Here is an 18,369-nt window from a genome sequence, read left to right on the forward strand (position 1 = left end):
TCAAATGCAGTTACTGTGAAAAGCCCCTAGTCACCACATGGTTTGTTTTCAACTATGTTTTCAACCTCAAACAAACCATTGTTTGCAGCAAACTACCCAGCCTTCAGAACAGTGACCACGGCACCATACAACCCTGCCATGGCAATCTCTGCAAGACGTGCCAGATCATCGAAATGGATACCACCATTACACGTGAGAACACCACCCACCAGGTACGCGGTACATACTCGTGCGACTCGGCCAACGTTGTCTACCTCATACGCTGCAGGAAAGAATGTCCCGAAGCGTGGTACATTGGCGAGACCATGTAGATGCTGCGACAACTAATGAACGGACATCGCGCGACAATCACCAGGCAGGAATGTTCCCTTCCAGTCGGGGAACACTTCAGCAGTCAAGGGCATTCAGCCTCTGATCTCCGGGTAAGCGTTCTCCAAGGCGGCCTTCAGGACGCGCAACAACGCAGAATCGCCGAGCAGAAGCTTATAGCCAAGTTCCGCACACATGAGTGCGGCCTCAACCGGGACCTGGGATTCATGTCGCATTACATTCATCCCCCACCATCTGGCCTGCGAAATCCTACCAACTGTCCTGGCTTGACACAATTCACACCTCTTTAACCTGGGGTTACCCCATCTCTGGATCTGTAAAGATTTAATCACCTGCTAATGCTCGCATTCCAAGCATTGTCTGGCATCACGGGCAGCACGGGCAGCACGGTAGCCTTGTGGATAGCACAATAGCTTCACAGCTCCAGGGTCCCAGGTTCGATTCCAGCTTGGGTCACTGTCTGTGCGGAGTCTGCACGTCCTCCCCGTGTGTGCGTGGGTTTCCTCCGGGTGCTCCGGTTTCCTCCCACAGTCCAAAGATGTGCAGGTTAGGTGGATTGGCCATGATAAATTGTCCTTAGTGTCCAAAATTGCCCTTAGTGTTGGGTGGGGTAACTGGGTTATGGGGATAGGGTGGAGGTGTGGACCTTGGGTAGGGTGCTCTTTCCAAGAGCCAGTGCAGACTCGATGGGCCGAATGGCCTCCTTCTGCACTGTAAATTCTATGATAATCTATGATAATCTTTGAATTTGTCTATATATATGTTTCTGGAACATACCTCTTCATTCACCTGAGGAAGGAGCAGCGCTCCGAAAGCTAGTGACATTGAAACAAACCTGTTGGACTTTAACCTGGTGTTAACAAACAAAATAGTGATCTCAGGATATGCATGGATCCTAAAGACCTCACTGCAAACATAAAAAGGGAACACTATCCGATACCTAAGTGAATGGAGATCACATATTTCAGCAAACTTGATGCTTCACAAGGATTCTGGCAACTCAAATTAGACAAAGAGAGGACTGAGTGTTGTACGTTCAACACTCCGTTTGGTAGATTTGCTTTCTTTGGATCCCCTTTGGCATTATCTCAGCATCCAAAATTTTCCACAGTGCCACGGAACACATAGTTAAAGGCATTCAGGGTGTTTGAGTGTATGTCGATCACATCATCATTTGGGGTTCCACACAAGAGGAACACAATGAAAGGCTAATAAGAGTACTGTAGAATGTCAAGAAAAATGGGCTATGTTTTAACAAGGCCAAATGTTAATTTAGTGTGAAGGAAATAACGTTCTGAGGAGACAGGTTGCCTGCCCAAGGAGTAAAACCGGATGACATGAAAATACAAGCCATTATGAATATGCCTCGACCAACAGACAAAAAGAGAGTACTGAGAATACTAGGCATGATTATTTTTATTGGTAAATGTATTCCAAACCTCTCAGAGAAGACTGCATGTCTTAGAGAAGTTCTGAAAAGAGTGAATAACTTCACTCGGACAGACAAACATGAACAAGAGTGGATCACATTAAAATCAGCTCTAACGACAACTCCAGTTCCAACATTTTCCTCGACCCGACTAGGAACGCCAAGATTTTGACAGATGCATCGAAGAATGGTTTAGGTGAAGGTTTGCTAAAGCAGGAAAATGGTGGTGATTGGAGACCAGTAACATATGCATCCAGATCGATGACAGAGTCTGAGTGTCGCTATGTTCAAATTGAAAAAGAATGTTGAGGATTAGCCAACAGATTAGAGAAATTCCACAGTTACGTGTATAGCCTACCTACTTTCATTGTAGAAACAGATCACAGACCATTGGTGGCCATACTCAAGAAACACCTGATGTGAAATGTCATCTCACACATAAAGGATGATGATGAAACTTCAGAGATCTGACTTTAAATTGATCTATAAATCGGGAAGCACATTGTAGTAGCCGATGCGCTAACCAGAGCTACAGCAGCTCTAGATGACAATTCCATGGGATAGCATGTGCAAGTGCATGTAGATATGATCACAGAGACAGCACCAGTGTCAGATGCAAAGTCAAAACTGATTGTGGCAGAAACAGAAAAAGATGAAGTTCTGCAAATGATGATACACAATCTGAACAATGGATGGCCGAAAGATTCATGCTCCAAGTATCATCATATATGATCAGAGCTGATTGTAGCAAATGGTTGGTTACTAAGACAACAGAGAATTGTTATTCCACAGTCTCTGCGCAAAGAAATACTGCAAAACATTCATGAGGGTCATCTTTGAATCGAGAAATGCCAGCGAAGAGCGTGAGATGTGGTATATTGGCCAGGAATAAATAAAGATATACAGACAATGGTGGAAAATTGTATCACTTGTCAATGATACCAATATCTGCAAGCCACGGAAGTGTTGGAGATGGCTGAAATTGTTCCTTGGCAAAAGGTGGGGACAGGCTTATTCTACCTTGAAGGTAAATAATATTTGCTGATAGTCGACTACTATTCAAACTACCCTGAAGTGGCCCAGTTGTCAAGCTCGTCAGCCAATTGTGTTACTATGCACACAAAGGCAATTTCCTCAGGTCGTCATGAGTGACAATGGTCCGTGTTTCAATTGTAAAGAATAGAAGGCATTTGCACAGCATTATGACTTCAGACATGTAACATCGAGTCCATTGTCTCCTCAGTCTAATGGCAAAAGTGGAAAAAAGTGTGCAGATAGTCAAACAACTACTGAAAAAATGGATGGACAGTCAAGAAGATCTATACCTGGCATTGCTCAGCTACCGAGCATCACCTTTAAGCAGTGGTTTGTTGCCATCAGAACTGTTAATGAGTCCAAAGCTCCCAACAACTCTGCCATGCCATCCAAAACAGCAAGTAAATGACAAGATAAGGAATCAGTTGCAATCTCAAAAGAAGAAGCAGAGAGGCACTATGACAAGTCAACCAGGGCTCTGAAACCTTTAAATCCAAATGATGTAGTGAGGGTGAAGGATCCTGATGGTTGGTCAAAATGTGCAAGAGTATTACAGAAAATAGGTTCGAGATCTTACACTGTAATCACGGAGCAAGGTACTAAAATGAAACAGAAGAGTTAAACCTAAAATTAAACAACCTGTGGCTCAACTGCAAGTAGGCGATGTCGATGAAAACTTATATTCTTCAAAGTCGACACAACGAGAGGACGAATCAAATATCATTGTACAGTCTGAAGTTCTGAACAGTGATGTGGTCGTACCAGTTGCACCTACAGAAATGAAAGACTGTCAAGCAGTTTCATCAGATCTAGCGAAGCTAAGAAGATCAACAAGGCATAGACAGGAACCTCAAAGACTGTATCTGTAATTGAACAATATAGCTGTACATGATATAAATTATTGTGCTATGCATAATGTTCTGGGCCAGGGTTTAGAGAACCCCAAAGTGTATCATGGAGTTCACCAGACCCACAACGGCCCACTCTACAGGCGTGGTACAGCAGAAATGGAAAAGTATTTTTTAAAGCAAAACAATGTTTATTCTATGAACTCAAGTTAACCTTTTTAAAACATACAGTGAATATCTTAGCAACCATTAATTCAAATACAACCCCCAAAGAATACAACACTAAGTAATGCGTAATAACTTCCCAAACAACATCCAGAAGACAGAAGAAATACCTTTCAACAGAAGCACATTAGGTTAAAGTCACTACTCAGAACATTTATAATTCTGAATTCACCAAATTATCAAGAGACAGTCTTTAGATTACAGAGAGAAACTCATACACCTTCTGGCTGTGACTGCAGCTATCCAGCTCTGAAAACGAAACTAAAAACATACCCTGCAGCCTGCTCAAAAACGAAAGTAAAAAGCTGACAGATAGCCCAGCTCCACCCACACTGTGACATCACTGATAACACCCATTTCTTAAAGGTACATTTCTTAAACACCCATTTCTTAAAGGTACTCTCACATGACAATAACAAATATAATATTTATTGAAATGATGTACGTATGTTTTTGTTCAAAATCTCAAGGAAAGGGGATGTAGTGATCTGCATAAGCAATTGTACATGTAATTATATTTGTCCTCCGCCCACTAGGTGGCAGATAAGTTATACCATGTGACACTGCAACAACTGGGGCGTCTGTAGGAGAAGTCGTTGTGGTTAGTTGTGCTTGTTCCAGTTTGGTGGTATTCGTTTCCAACCCACAGCTTGTTATGCAATAATAAATTCCACTAGTTTAGAACTAGATGTTCATTGGATTGGGTTGGATTTGCTTATTGTCATGTGTACCGAGGTACAGTGAAAAGTATTTTTCTGCGAGCAGCTCAACAGATCATTAAGAACATGATAAGAAAAGAAAAGAAAATACATAATAGATACAAGAAGGTACATAATAGTGTATTTGGTGCACTGACTCAATCATTGTCTATGCACTGGATTCCCGGCTTGGGTCGCTGTCTGTGCAGAGCCCACACGTTCTCCCCGTGTCTGCGTGGGTTTCTTCCGGGTGCTCCGGTTTCTTTCCACAAGCCCCGAAAGACGTGCTTGTTAGGTGAATTGGACATTCTGAATTCTCCTCTGTGTACCCGAACAGGCACCGGGATGTGGCGAATAGGGGCTTTTCACAGGAACTTCATTCCACTGTGACACTAGTAAAGATTATTATTATTGTTGGGCACCTGAGACACCCCAACCTCACAACACACTGACTTCCCACATCCGAAGGACAATGGACATGAGCCCTGCCCCCCATTGTCAACAGTACCATAATTTTATTGGCTAATTGTTCCAAGAAAATGAAGAACAATACTATTTTTCAAATCATTCCCCCCCCCCCCCCCCCAGAGTTTCTCACAGCACTGTTCTGGAGATTCCTCCTCAATTCCTGGAGATTGTTGCTCCATTCTGGAGGGTTGAAAAGAAAAAGGAAGACTTTCATTTATAAAGCACCATTCACATCCAACAAACATTTTAATGTTTCTTACAGTCAATGAAGTACTTTTTGAGGTGCATTCACTGTTGCAATATAGGAAAGACAGCAGCCAATTTGGGCACCGCAAGCTTCTCACAAGCAACAATGAGATAATCAGCGGACAACCTGATTGTTTGTGATGTTGATTGAGGAATAAATATTGGCCAGGACACTGGGCATAATGCCCGTTTTCTTCTTCGCCACACACCATTTTCACTTACCTTTAACGTGACAGGTGAGCCTTTTTGGTCTTCACGATCTCACTTGCTTTGTCATTCAATGTTACATTTCTGCTAAGGACTTCAGCTGATGACTTAAGTTCTCTTTGCATCCTTTGAAAAAAATCAAGAGGTTTGTCCTTGAACTCGTCTTCAAATGCTTTTGAAGTTTTGAGGGTATTAAACTTTCATTTGCCAGAATTCCCTGCATATAACACACATGATGTGGAGATGCCGGTGTTGGACTGGGGTGAGCACAGTAAGAAGTCTTACAACACCAGGTTAAAGTCCAACAGGTTTGTTTTGAATCACTAGCTTTCGGAGCACTGCTCCTTCCTCGGGTGAATGGCTTTGCACCATGATTTGCAATGTTACAATTAACAAAACCATACCTCAAGCAATCATCTTTATACTGCTTTGTTCCCGGTTTCAATTTAGTTTTTTCTTTGTTTAAAATGATCCAACTTCAGTTGTTCTCATTCCTGTTTCTTGCTTGCTCGGTGTTAGAAAATGGAGGAGTTTCTCCATTGATGGCAGTGTACATGTCGGACACGTGACCTGCTCTCTGCCGCCGCTCCTGGCCAGAAGACCTCAATGTTCTATTTACAAGCCGGCCGCGGCCTACATTCTCAATTTAAAAGCCTATCGCGGCCATTGGGCGCTTCTCCCACGATCGGGAATGCCATGACCGATCGCGCTGCAAACCTCCCAACTCCCGCCCATGACCCACACGCCAATTTTACGAGACGGGTATCTGCCTCGAAAGAGGAAAGTGCATTTCCTGCGCCAAAGAAGTTACAAACTTGGGGTACTGCGTGGATCGGGATGGACTGAACCCAATAAGAAGAATGTGCGGACAATGGAAGCCCTGCTCCGGAAAACGTGACAGAGTTACGGTCATTCTTAGGTCTCATAAAATATTACGAGAAATCTATCCTGTCCTCACAATCATTGTCGCCCCACTGCACGCATTGCTAAAGGAACACCAAGATTGGGCATGGAGATCATCTCAGGAGGAAGCTTTTGCCAGGGTGAAGCAGCAGCTAATGTTGTCCAGATTATTGACACATCACAACCCCTCCAAACCTCTTTTGGTGATGTGCGACAACTCACTTTATTGTCCCATCACATGGCTGGCAGAAGAGAGCGGCCAATAGCATTCATGTCAAGGACATTGTCCATTGCAGAGCACAATTATGCCCAGATAAAAATAAAGAAAAGCTGGCTGTGTATTCACGGTGGCGAAATTTGATCAGTACGAGTATGAGTGCTGATTCACCATTGTGACTGACCACGAGCCACTGCTAGGGCTTTTTGACAAGGACAAGCCGATCCTGCGAATACCGTCCGCCCAGATACAGTGATGGGCCCTGTTGCTAGCAGCGTACAAGTACACCTTCAAGCATTGCCCAGGCATGCAAATCGCAAACACGGACGCATTGAGCAGGCTCTCACTGCCGACGGACTCCCGTCTCCACCGCGAGCTGACTAAGTTGTTTTGACACCTAACTTTATGGACACCTTGCCGGTCACCGCTGTCCAGATAGGCAACTGAATGCAGAAAGACTCCGTATTGGCGAAAGTATGCCACGTTGCCTCGGGGTCAACAAGGGAAGCTACCCGAAGAACTATGGGCCTTTGAAGCCAAAATGCAGGAGCTCAGCACGGAAAACGACATCCTCCTGTGTGGGGCTCGTGTTGTGGTCCTAAGCCAGGGCAGACACCCCATCCTTCAGAATCTGCACAATGGATGTCCAGGGGTGTCGAAAATGAAGATGCTGGCCCGCAGCTATATGTGGCAGCCAGACCTGGATGGCATGATTGAATGACTGGTCCAACAATCTATAAGTTTGCAGATGATACGACTGTGGTGGCCGTATCTCAAACAACGACGAATCAGACTACAGGAGGGAGATAAATCACTTGGTTGCATGGTGTACCGAAAAGTCAAGAAAGCCCAACAACATCTCTCCTTCCTACGGAAGCTGGTGAAATTCGGCATGTCTGCATTGACTCTCACAAACCTCTACAGATGTGCGATAGAGAGCATCCTATCCGGCTGCATCACAGCCTGGTATGGCAACTGCTCGGCCCAAGATAGCAAGAAACTGCAGAGTGTGGTGAACTCAGCCCAACACATCACACAAGCTGGCCACCCCCACGTCGATTCTGTATACACCTCACGCTGCATCAGGAAGGCAGACAGCATTATCAGAGATCCCTCCCACCCAGGCATTGCCTTCTTCCAGACCCTGCCATCAGGCAGAAGGTACAGAAGTCTGAAGACGCGCACATCCAGGCAAAGGAACAGCTTCTTCCCCAAAGCTACTAGACTCCTGAACGACTCCCCCTCGGACTGATCTGTTCCCTGTAAGAACACTATTTTGGACGCCCTATGCTGCTCTTGCTCATGTATTTGCTTTGCTTGGACCCTTGTTCCGCACTGTAACCAATCACTGTTTGTCAATGTACCATTTGTCAATGTTCTCTGTTGATTATTCTTTTTGTCTACTATGTATGTACTGTGTACGTTCCCTTGGTTGCAAAAAATATTTTTCACTGTACTTCAGTACATGTGACAATAAATCAAATCAAAATCAAATCAAATTAAATGCACCACATGCCAGGAGCAGCAGATGCCCCGATGCATCCATGGGAATGGTCAGGCCGGCCTTGGCTACTCCTACATGCCGATTTCGCCGAACCTTTCCAGAGTTCAATGTTTCTACTCATGGTTGACTCCCATTCCAAGTGACTGGAAGTCAGCCAGATGTTGTCCACCATTCTGAAGCCTATGATGGAGAAGCTACGACTCTCCTTCAGCACCCACGGCATTCTGGAGGTTCTAGTCACAGACAATGGCACTCTGTTCACCAATGACGAGTTCAAGAGGTTTATGAAGACAACTGGGTGCGGCACATCCGCAAGACCTCGAATGGGCTGGCTGAGCGAGTGGTGCAATCCTTCACGACAGGAATGAAGAAACAGACCACGGGGTCCTTGTGGACGCGACTGGCAAGGTTTTTGTTCAGCTATTGGACCACGCCACATGCCGCGACCGGCATAGCACCAGCAGAGTTGTTGATGGGTGGGAGGCACAGGACCCACCTCAGCTTCATGTACCCCGATACTGGCGGAACGTACAACATGGCCAGGACCTGCTCAGAAAAAGCCAAGGCAGGTGGACGGGGACCAGGAGTTTCAACCTGGGGATGCAGTATATGTCCGAAACCTCGGGATGGTGCCTGATGGATCCCAGGACAGTGTTACAGCAGTCTGAACCAGTCCCATACCAGGCACCAACGCAGCACCTTGACCACCTCAGGAGCAGGTGACCAGCGTTAGACCACACCCCACTAGAGGAACCATCTTCCAGCTGTGTCACCACGGCACGTGGGGTCCTGGGTGTGTCACCCGCCCGGGGGGCCCCGACACCGAGATGTGAGCAGCGATAGCCTCCGACTCAGAAATGGAGACCCAGGTATTTGAGGGTTCCGACGACGACCTGGCCAGGGACCAGTCGCCAGCGGTGGTACACCCCAGACGGTCATCTCAGAAATGGCGTTTTCCCCGACACGCCATACGCCCCCCGACCCAGCCCCACAGCCACTGGAGGTGCAACCGCGAGCAAAGAGGAGCAGATGCCCTAAGGTGTGACCTTCTTCAGAGTGACTCACAGACTTCGGCGGGGAGGGATGTTATAACCCCCACCAGACCCACAGGGATGACCCGATTAATCTCCCCATGAGCCTTGTGGTGTACAGCTCCTCTGCTGAGGCCATCAGTCGGATAGTTAACACAGGATCATAAAAGCTAGCCCAGGTAGGAAGCAAGCTGCAGAGTAGTCCTGGCTGGGACTCAGACGCTACGTGAAAATACTTTACTTTTGGTCATAAACCATTCACTTGAATCTCATTTCTGGACACCACAGTGATTACTGAAGTAGGTTTGAATATAATTCTCCAGAAAAAGTGGAAGGACTTTTTCTGGCCCAGTCGCACATGTACAAAAATGCCATCTTGGCATTGCCAACCTGGCACCATGGCAGTGCTCCTGCCAGCTGCAAGTGCCACTTGAGCACCTTGGCAGTACCAGGATGGCCCCAAGATGGCATGCCAGGGTGCCAGGCTGGCACTGCCAGGGTACCCAGGTGGCAACAGCTGTGCCAGGGCACCATCCTGCCCAAAAGGCATGCGGCTGGGGGCCTCCTATCCCCTTGGAGACCCCCACGCGTGCCATTCTATCAGGTCCTCATTCGTGGGGACCAGCACCAAACGTCGCTCGCCCAAGGCCCCCGAGGCAAAGGGATTGAATCCCAAAGCCTCAGGTACCTCGGGAATCTGCACATTTGAGTAAGGCTCACAATCTCGCTTTAATATGCGACTTTGCTAAAAAATTGCGTTGAATCGCAAGAGGTTTTCCGAGCCGGGTTGATCCCGGCAGCGGGGTCTCCCGAATTCCATCGGCCACGTTGCACCCCGGCGAGATGCTTTTCTGGTGCAACGTGGCCGGAAGATCTCACCCATAGTGCCTTTAAAGTAGAGAAACATTCTAAAACACGTCATCAGAGCATTAGCTGGGGAACTCACCAATGATCCATAAGCAGCAACCTCCAAACAAATAAGTGCTACTGTAATAGCCTACACAGGGCCTACAGGGGGGAAATTATTATCTGCCCTGTGATCGTTGCGGGGTACGAGCTCTCCCACTAGGGGCAGGGGATCTCTATTACCCTTTGTGGAAAAGGTCGGCCAATAAGGTACCAACTTGAACAGTAACCCAGTAGGGATCTACTGGGCAGTGTACATATGATTATAAATAAAATTATGTTCTTTTATTTTACTTGGTGTGGACTCCCCGTGCCCTTATTAAGGCTACCATCGAGGACAAGACGAGCAGGGAAGACAGGAAGTTCCGCTCCAAGTCACTCACCATCCTGATTTGGAAATATATCCCCATTCCTTCACTGTCGCTGGATCAAAATCCTGGAACTCCCTCCCCATGGGTACACTAAGGGTGCACTTACACAACATGGACTGCAGGGGCTCCAGAATGCAGCTCACCATCATCCTCTCAAGAGCTAATTGAGGATGGGCAATAAACCCTGGGCCCGCCAGCAATGCCCACATGCCAGAAATGAATTACAATTTTTTAAAATTGACACTGAATCATGCAAGGAGATTTTGGGACAGATGGCCAAAGATTTGGTGAAAGAGGTCGAATTTAAAGACCATAGAATCATAGAATCCCTACAGTGCAGAAGGAGGCCATTCGGCCCAGTTGGGTCTGCAACGAGCCTCTTCAAAGGAGAGACAGAGAGGTTTAGGGAGGAAGTTCCGGAGTTCAGGGCCACGGCGGGGGCGGGGGGGGGAAATGTGTGGCGGGGGGGGGGGGGGGGGGGGTGGGGGGGGGGGCGGATGTGCGAGCATCCATAATTGTAGGAGTGCAGACAGATAGCTATGTGCTTGGTAGAGATTCCAGAGGCGAGGAGAGCAAGGCCATGGAGGGATTTGAAAACGTGGACAGGAGTTTTAAAATCAAGGCCTTTCAGAACCAGGAGCCAAAGTGGGTCAACGAGCACTGGGGTGACAGTTGAACAGGAACTTGTTTTCATTCTGCTCCCTGTGTTGCATTCAAGTAGAAGGCGAATGCTGAGAAAAGTACCCCGCCAGGCAAATCACTCCCCTTGCTCCTTCAGGAGTGGCCATTTTGTCTTCAGGATTCACCAGGGATTCATCAAAATGGCTTCTGCGAAGGAGATGTGTGTGGGATCCAATGCAGATTAGCATCACACTCAATTGCAGAGGAAACATCAGACAAACTGAAAATTCAACACTGGCAAAAGAACATCTGCACCAAACGTGAAGCGATGAAAAAAATGAAACATCTGCCCTTAGCAACCAGTTCTTACTTTTATATGTTAAAACATTCATTGCTGGTGCATGACCCCATTGCTTTCTTTTTCACTATTAGCTATTTGTTGATCAAATCCACAATATTATATATTAATGAAATTCCTATTGACTGAGAAGTTGAATAAGATGCAGCAACCGGCCCTCAGTATCTTTGATGAAATCTAATAGAGAGCTCTGGTAAGGGGCTGATTATATGCGGGAACACACAAAAAACCAATGAAGCGTTTGTTCAGGGGCTCTGACTAAGCTGATGTCCTGGGATTTGCCAGATCCCGGTCCTCATTATTTAGTCACAGCAGATACCAGGCTGGGAGCTCGCGCAAGTGGCAGGCAAGGGGAGTGCAGGCAGCGGCTACCCTTAAAGAGCTCCTGGGAAAATTAAAAGGAAAGTGGCCACTTAAAGGTATACAGCAGTAAATAGGGACCGAACAAATACATCCTTCAATAAGGCTTCTGTAATTTTGAGCTTTCTGTAGATTGCTTTGGGAAACATAGAGTGGCTGGAAAAACCACCAGCAAGAAAATAAATCGGGAGGACTGAAACCTGAATCTGTAAGTGACGGAAAACTGAGTCTGTAAGTGAGGCACGGCACGGTGGTTAGCACTGCTGCCTCACAGCTCCAGGGTCCCGGGTTCAATTCCGACCTCGGGTGACTGTCTGTTTACACTTTCTCCCCGTGCCTGAGTGGGTTTGCTCCGTACTTTGGACTGTGGGAGTAAACCGGAGCACCCGGAGGAAACCCACGCACACATGGGGAGAACGCGCAGACTCCGCACAGACAGTGACCCAAGCCAAGAATCGAACCTGGGACACTGGAGCTGTGAAGCAACTGTGCTAATTGTGGTGATATACATCACTGTAAGTACACAAAGGGTTAATGTACATACACTACACCTAGCTAGACACTAGAGGGAACACCAGAGACATGACACACAGGCAGTCAACCAATAGGTCAGTAAGATAAGACACAACCAATGGGCAGTCACGATACACACAGAGGTGCCACTACCACAGGAGGGCATTACACCAACCCATATAAAAGGACACATCACACATGCTCAGTCTCTTTCCAGTGGAGACACTCAGTGAGTACAGACACAGGGTTGATTGAACATCACTCCCACCACGTGGATTGTAGCAGACTGGTTCGTCAGTCTGAGTAGCTATAGCAGGGTTAACAGTAGCGTCGGATCCAAGTAGCAAAATTGTTAATAGTTTAATAAGCGTGTTAAAGCTATCTCCAAGTCTGAACCTTCCTTTGGCAGAGTGCACATCAAGGAAGCAGTTTATGCTACGACAAGAGCATAACAAAACACTAACCACTATGTTACCATGCTACCCTGACTCCAGACCCACAGTAACGTGGTTTACCCTTATGTCCCCTCAAGGGCAATTGAGGGTGAACAAATGCTGGTCTTGCCAGCGCTGCCCACAAACCATGACGGCGTACATTTTTTCAAAAACCTTCATGACTTTGAACACTTCTATCAAATCCTAAACATCTCTCTACGAAAGAAAATAGAGACTGGGTCATTAACCATGTTCAAGGCTGAGATAGACAGATTTTTAATCACTGAAGGAACCAAGGGTTATGGAGATAAGGCGGGAAAGTGGAGTTGAGGTTTGTCATATCGAATCAGTCATGATCTCATTGACTGGTGGAGCAGACTCGATGGGCTGAATGGCCTATTTCTGCTCCTACGTCTTGAGCCTTATGGTCTTGGGAAGAGCCAACGGTGGCACCTTAAAAGGAAGGTATATTGAAGATCAGGAATACTAGGAAGCTGGACTTTGGATCGGCAAGCACCATGCTTACAGAACCTGCAGCAAGCAGGTAGAAAACTGGGGCAGCCTTTAGCTGCATGGGCAACTCCATTCAGCTTTCCCCCGGAGCTTCTGAGGATCGCTTTAAACATCACTAAAAATAGTTAAGTTAACTTGGACCATCTGGTTTTTTAAATAATCTTTGTATTGTCACAAGTAGGCTTACATTAACACTGCAGTGAAGTTACTGTGAAAAGCCCCTAGGCGCCACATTCCGGCACCTGTTCGGGCACACAAGAGGGAGAATTCAGAATTCTCAGCTGGTACGGGAATTGAACCCGCGCTGATGGCCTTGCTCTGCATCACAAACTAGCTGTGTAGCCCACTGAACTAAACTAAACGGGTTATGGCTGTCAAATGTGTCCTGTTTATGTTTATTGCCAGTGGTTTTGTTCAAGCTGCAATGGATAACATCAGTAACATTTCACAGTTCCCAATTCATTCTGTTGTAATAATAATAATAATCTTTATTAGGGTAAAAAAAAGTAGGCTTAAATTAACACTGCAATGAAGTTACTGTGAAAATGCCCCTCGTCGCCACATTCCGGCGCCTGTTCGAGTACACAGAGGGAAAATTCAGAATGTCCAATTCATCGAACAAGCATGTCTTTCGGGACTTGAGGGAGGAAACCGGAGCACCCGGGGGAAACCCACACAGCCATGGGGAGAGCGTGCAGACTCCGCACAGACAGAGACCCAAGACGGGAATCGAACCAGGGTCCCTGGCGCTGTGAAGCAACAGTGCTCTTTACCCACGAAGAAACATCCAAAACTCCTTCCTGATGGATAGAGAGAAGTGAGATGAAATCATAGAATTTACAGTGCAGAAGGAGGCCATTCGGCCCATCGAGTCTGCACCGGCTCTTACAATGAGCACCCTACCCAAGGTCAACACTGCCACCCCATTCCCATAACCCAGTAACCCCACCCAACACTAAGGGCAATTTATCATGGCCAATCCACCTAACCTGCACATCTTTGGACTGTGGGAGGAAACCGGAGCACCCGGAGGAAACCCACGCACACACGGGGAGGATGTGCAGACTCCGCACAGACAGTGACCCAAGCCGGAATCGAACCTGGGACCCTGGAGCTGTGAAGCAATTGTGCTATCCACAAGGCTACCGTGCTGCCCCAAAGAGGCAATTGGTGTTACAGTGCATCAGATTTCCCTTGGGTACAAGGTGGCAGAGACTGCGCTCACAATGCCAGGATAGTTCCTGATCAATAGCCTGCCACCTTTGCCAACAGTAACAGATTCCCTTAATGTGCGTTGGTCTGCAACTACATATCCGTGCCCAATATCATGGCACCAGTCATGCTCCTTCGTCCTGTGCCAGTCCTCTGAGCCTCCTTTTGTTTCAATGGCAACGCCATGTTAACAGGCTGTCGACTGGATGAGAAGAGCTGATAATGCCTCTGGACATGGCTCCTGATCTCAGTGTGGAACCTGCAGACGTGCTGTCACACAAAACATCACCAAGCAAACAATCAGCGTGCCCATACAACGCTTCCTTTGTCCTTATGTTCACCTGCCATCCCCAATCCAAATGTGTCCCAACCCTTTCCAGTGTCTTTACCATCACCATCTGATAGTCTTGGTCAGTGTGGCCCTCATTTCACCAAAACGTGAAGCAGCATCGGGCACAAAATAGGTTTAAGAGCTCGACTGAGAAAAAGTACCTGGGAAATAAAACCAGAAAGTGCTGGAAAAACCCTGAGGTTCTGGAGGAGAGTCACATTGGATGTTAGCTCTGTTTTCTGCTCTCCACAGCTAGTTTGGGCAGCACGGTAGCACAAGTGGCTTCACAGCACCAGGGTCCCAGGTTCGATTCCCCGCTGGTTCACTGTCTGTGCGGAGTCTGCACATCCTCCCCGTGTGTGCGTGGGTTTCCTCCGGGTGCTCCGGTTTCCTCCCACAGTCCAAAGACGTGCAGGTTAGGTGGATTGGCCATGATTAATTGCTCTTAGTGACCAAAAAGGTTAAGACGGGTTATTGGGATAGGGTGGAAGTGAGGGCGTTAGTGGGTCCGTGCTGACTCGATGGGCCGAATGGCTTCCTTCTGCACTGTATGCTCTATGTTCTGTCAGACCTGCTGAGCATTAGCATAATTTTCTCCTTTTATTTAAGAGCCTCACATTCTGTCATATTAGACTGATGGGACGATCCTTTAAAACAGAGATGAGGAGGAATTTCTTCAGCCAGAGGGTGGTGAATCTGCGGAACTCTTTGCCGCAGAGGCTGTGGAGGCCAAATCACTGAGTGTCTTTAAGACAGAGATAGATAGGTTCTTGATTAATAAGGGGATCAGGGATTATGGGGAGAAGGCAGGAGAATGGGGATGAGAAAAATATCAGCCATGATTGAATGGCGGAGCAGACTCGATGGGCTAAGTGGCCTAATTCTGCTCCTATGTCTTATGGTCTTATGTTGTTTTGCATGACTCATCCGCCGGCGTCGACTACGGAAGGACCAGAAAGTCCCGCTGATAGGAAGGCTATAAGGTCCCATCCAATAGTGGTTAGACTTTAAACAGTAACTCAATGCACATAAAATACTTTAAGGCATCCTCACGCTGTTCAAGGCAATGGCCAGGATTTTCTCAGTTTTTACTCCGTGTCAGGTCAGGCAGGAAAAGCGATGTGCTGCCCATTGGCTCTACTGCCGGCATTTCCCACCATGGGCTGGATTCTCCGCCCCCGACCGGCCAAGTCCCGACAGCGTGGATCAAACATGGTCCTGCAGGTCGGGATACTAGCGTGCCCTCTAGACTCAGTCCGCGGTCGCCTGGTCGGGGGCGGGCCAATTGGAGGGCAGGGGGAACCTTATAGGCGGTCGGACAATTTTTGGGTGGGCGGTCCGTGCCGGGTGTGCAGCCAATCGGGCCACTCTCTTTAAGGTCCGGCCCTGCGGTCTGAGTTCTCCATGGAGCACGGCACGGCCGCCGCCGTGCGCACGCGCAGCCTCTGACCCGGAAGTGCGGGGGCCCTTATCTGCAGCAAAAGCTGCTAGTTTCACATTGGTTCACCGCTAGCTCCCTGCAGGGCTTGGAATATGTGGCCTTTCACGCCAGTTTTTCTGACTTGAAAGTCCACAGTTTTTACAACAGCGTGGGGACATCGTCCCACAAACAGAGACTCCAGCCCCATATTTTCAAACACATAGTTAAAAGAAATCCAAGGCAATTGCAACTGAAACCCCCCGCCCCGGCAGTGCCCGGGCATGTTGGTGGGATCGTGAGTGGGGAAGTCTACCAATGATATGTCAGTGTATGGTAGTGGGGTTCTCCTCCTTTCTGGGTGGGAACACCATTGCACCGTTGCTGGGGTGCGGGAACAATAGGAATGGTAAATCTCCTCACCGTGAAAGCCATTCGGAGACTCCCATCGGATTCTTTGCCCGAACGGCTTTCCTGACCATCGAGGGCAGAGAATCCTGGGTTCTGTATAAGTTGGTGTGGGTTCAAGTCAGGGACTTACAAAAAAACCTAGGCCGACAGCCCCAGTATTGACAGAGTGCTGTCCTTCAGGCGAGGCATGAAACCAAGGCCCAGCCTGCTCACTCAGGTGGATGTAAGCGATTCCATGAAATTCTTTCAAAGAGGATCGGAGTGGGGATGAGAAACATATCAGCCATGATCGAATGTCGGAGCAGACTTGATGGGCCGAATGACCCAATTCTGCTCTTATATCGTATGGTCTTAACTTAACGCTGGTAGCATCCTCAATTACTTGAAGGTGGATCATCCGCCACTAGCTCACGAGGAAGTGCCACCTTAGAGAACTGCCAAACAATCAGATGGCCGGCAGCGCTGTCGGGAGTATAGAATCCTGCCGTCAGCAGATGGCACGCCTCTGAGAAACAGGCAGCTGTGTGCTAGAGGGTGGAAGTGACCATTTCTGGAACAACAGGTAATCCCAATGGAAAGGAATTTAAGGTAAACCCACTGGATCCTGAGCTTGGTAATCCCATGGGTTTACCTTAAATTCCTTTCCATTGGGATTACCAAGCTCAGGATCCAGTGAAGGGGTTAGGGCCCAGGTTTGAGAGCGTGGGTAGTGAGAGAAACCACCTCCAAATGGCAGAGGGGAGCCGTAAAGGAGATATCTCCCCCCCCCACCCCACCCCCCACCCCCCCCTCCGCCCCACGCCGCCTTATCTGACATGCTTCCAAGCAGCAAAAGCTGCCGAACTTCCCATATGGCATGGTCATACTTCACCACGGGCAGGTCAACAGTATTAACTGTGCCACCGTGAGCAGGGTGAAGGTGCATTGATGTTTGGGCGCCTGCGATGATTGGTAAGTTGGGTCTGAGGATGTTGGGCCCAGGCAGGTAAACCCCGGAGATTGGTGGAGGAGGGTCACTGTTGGCAGGCTGGGTGCTATTCGGACAATCATTACCACCAGGTTCCCTCTCTGTGAAGTCCCCAAATAGGAGGGACCCAATACCGGTGACCTTGCTCGGATGTCACCAGGCCAACTTCAAGAGAATACTGCCACAATTCCACCAACACATCTGCTACACCAATGTCCTTGACCACTGCTACACAAACATCAAAGGCACCGATCAATCCATCCCTCGACCGCACTTTGGAAAATCGGACCACAAAACAGTGCTTCTTCTACAGGCATATAAGCAGACACTTAAGCGGGAGATTCCGTTTAAGAAGGCCATGCAATGCTGGTCCGAGGCAACAGAAGATCACCTACACAACTGATTGGAGTCAGTGGACTGGTCCATATTCAAGATCTCAGCGGCCAACCTAAACGAGTATGCCACCACCATCACAGACGTCATCAGTGAGTGTGTAGAAGACTGCGTGCCAATGAAATCTAGGTACCACCTTCGCAAAGCTACCAGGGATGACAAGAGACAATACCAGACTATGCTAGACACAACTCTCATTGGTTGTGGGAAGGCTTAAACAATATAACGGGCTACAATGCAAAGCCGAGTAGAATCTCTGGCAAACCTCCCCGATGAACTCAGTGCATTCTATGCTTGTTTCAAGCAGGAAGCCAACAAACCGTTGTCAACTGCCCAGCAGCCTCGGATCACCCATACCTACCGTCACAGCCTCAGAAGTCAGGTCGGCCTTCGTAGAAGTCAACCCTCGGAAAGCACGGTG

The 18,369-nt window shown here is 47.9% G+C and overlaps 1 long non-coding RNA gene across 1 annotated transcript in view; it reads right to left on the bottom strand.

The window, feature by feature from the left end:
- The window catches only part of LOC140425700 (uncharacterized), a 41,980-nt gene that overhangs the window by 8,192 nt on the left and 15,419 nt on the right, over nt 1-18,369 (bottom strand). The window lies entirely within an intron of this gene.

The sequence above is a fragment of the Scyliorhinus torazame genome, chromosome 6 (assembly GCF_047496885.1).
Source record: "Scyliorhinus torazame isolate Kashiwa2021f chromosome 6, sScyTor2.1, whole genome shotgun sequence".
NCBI classification, from domain to species: domain Eukaryota; kingdom Metazoa; phylum Chordata; class Chondrichthyes; order Carcharhiniformes; family Scyliorhinidae; genus Scyliorhinus; species Scyliorhinus torazame.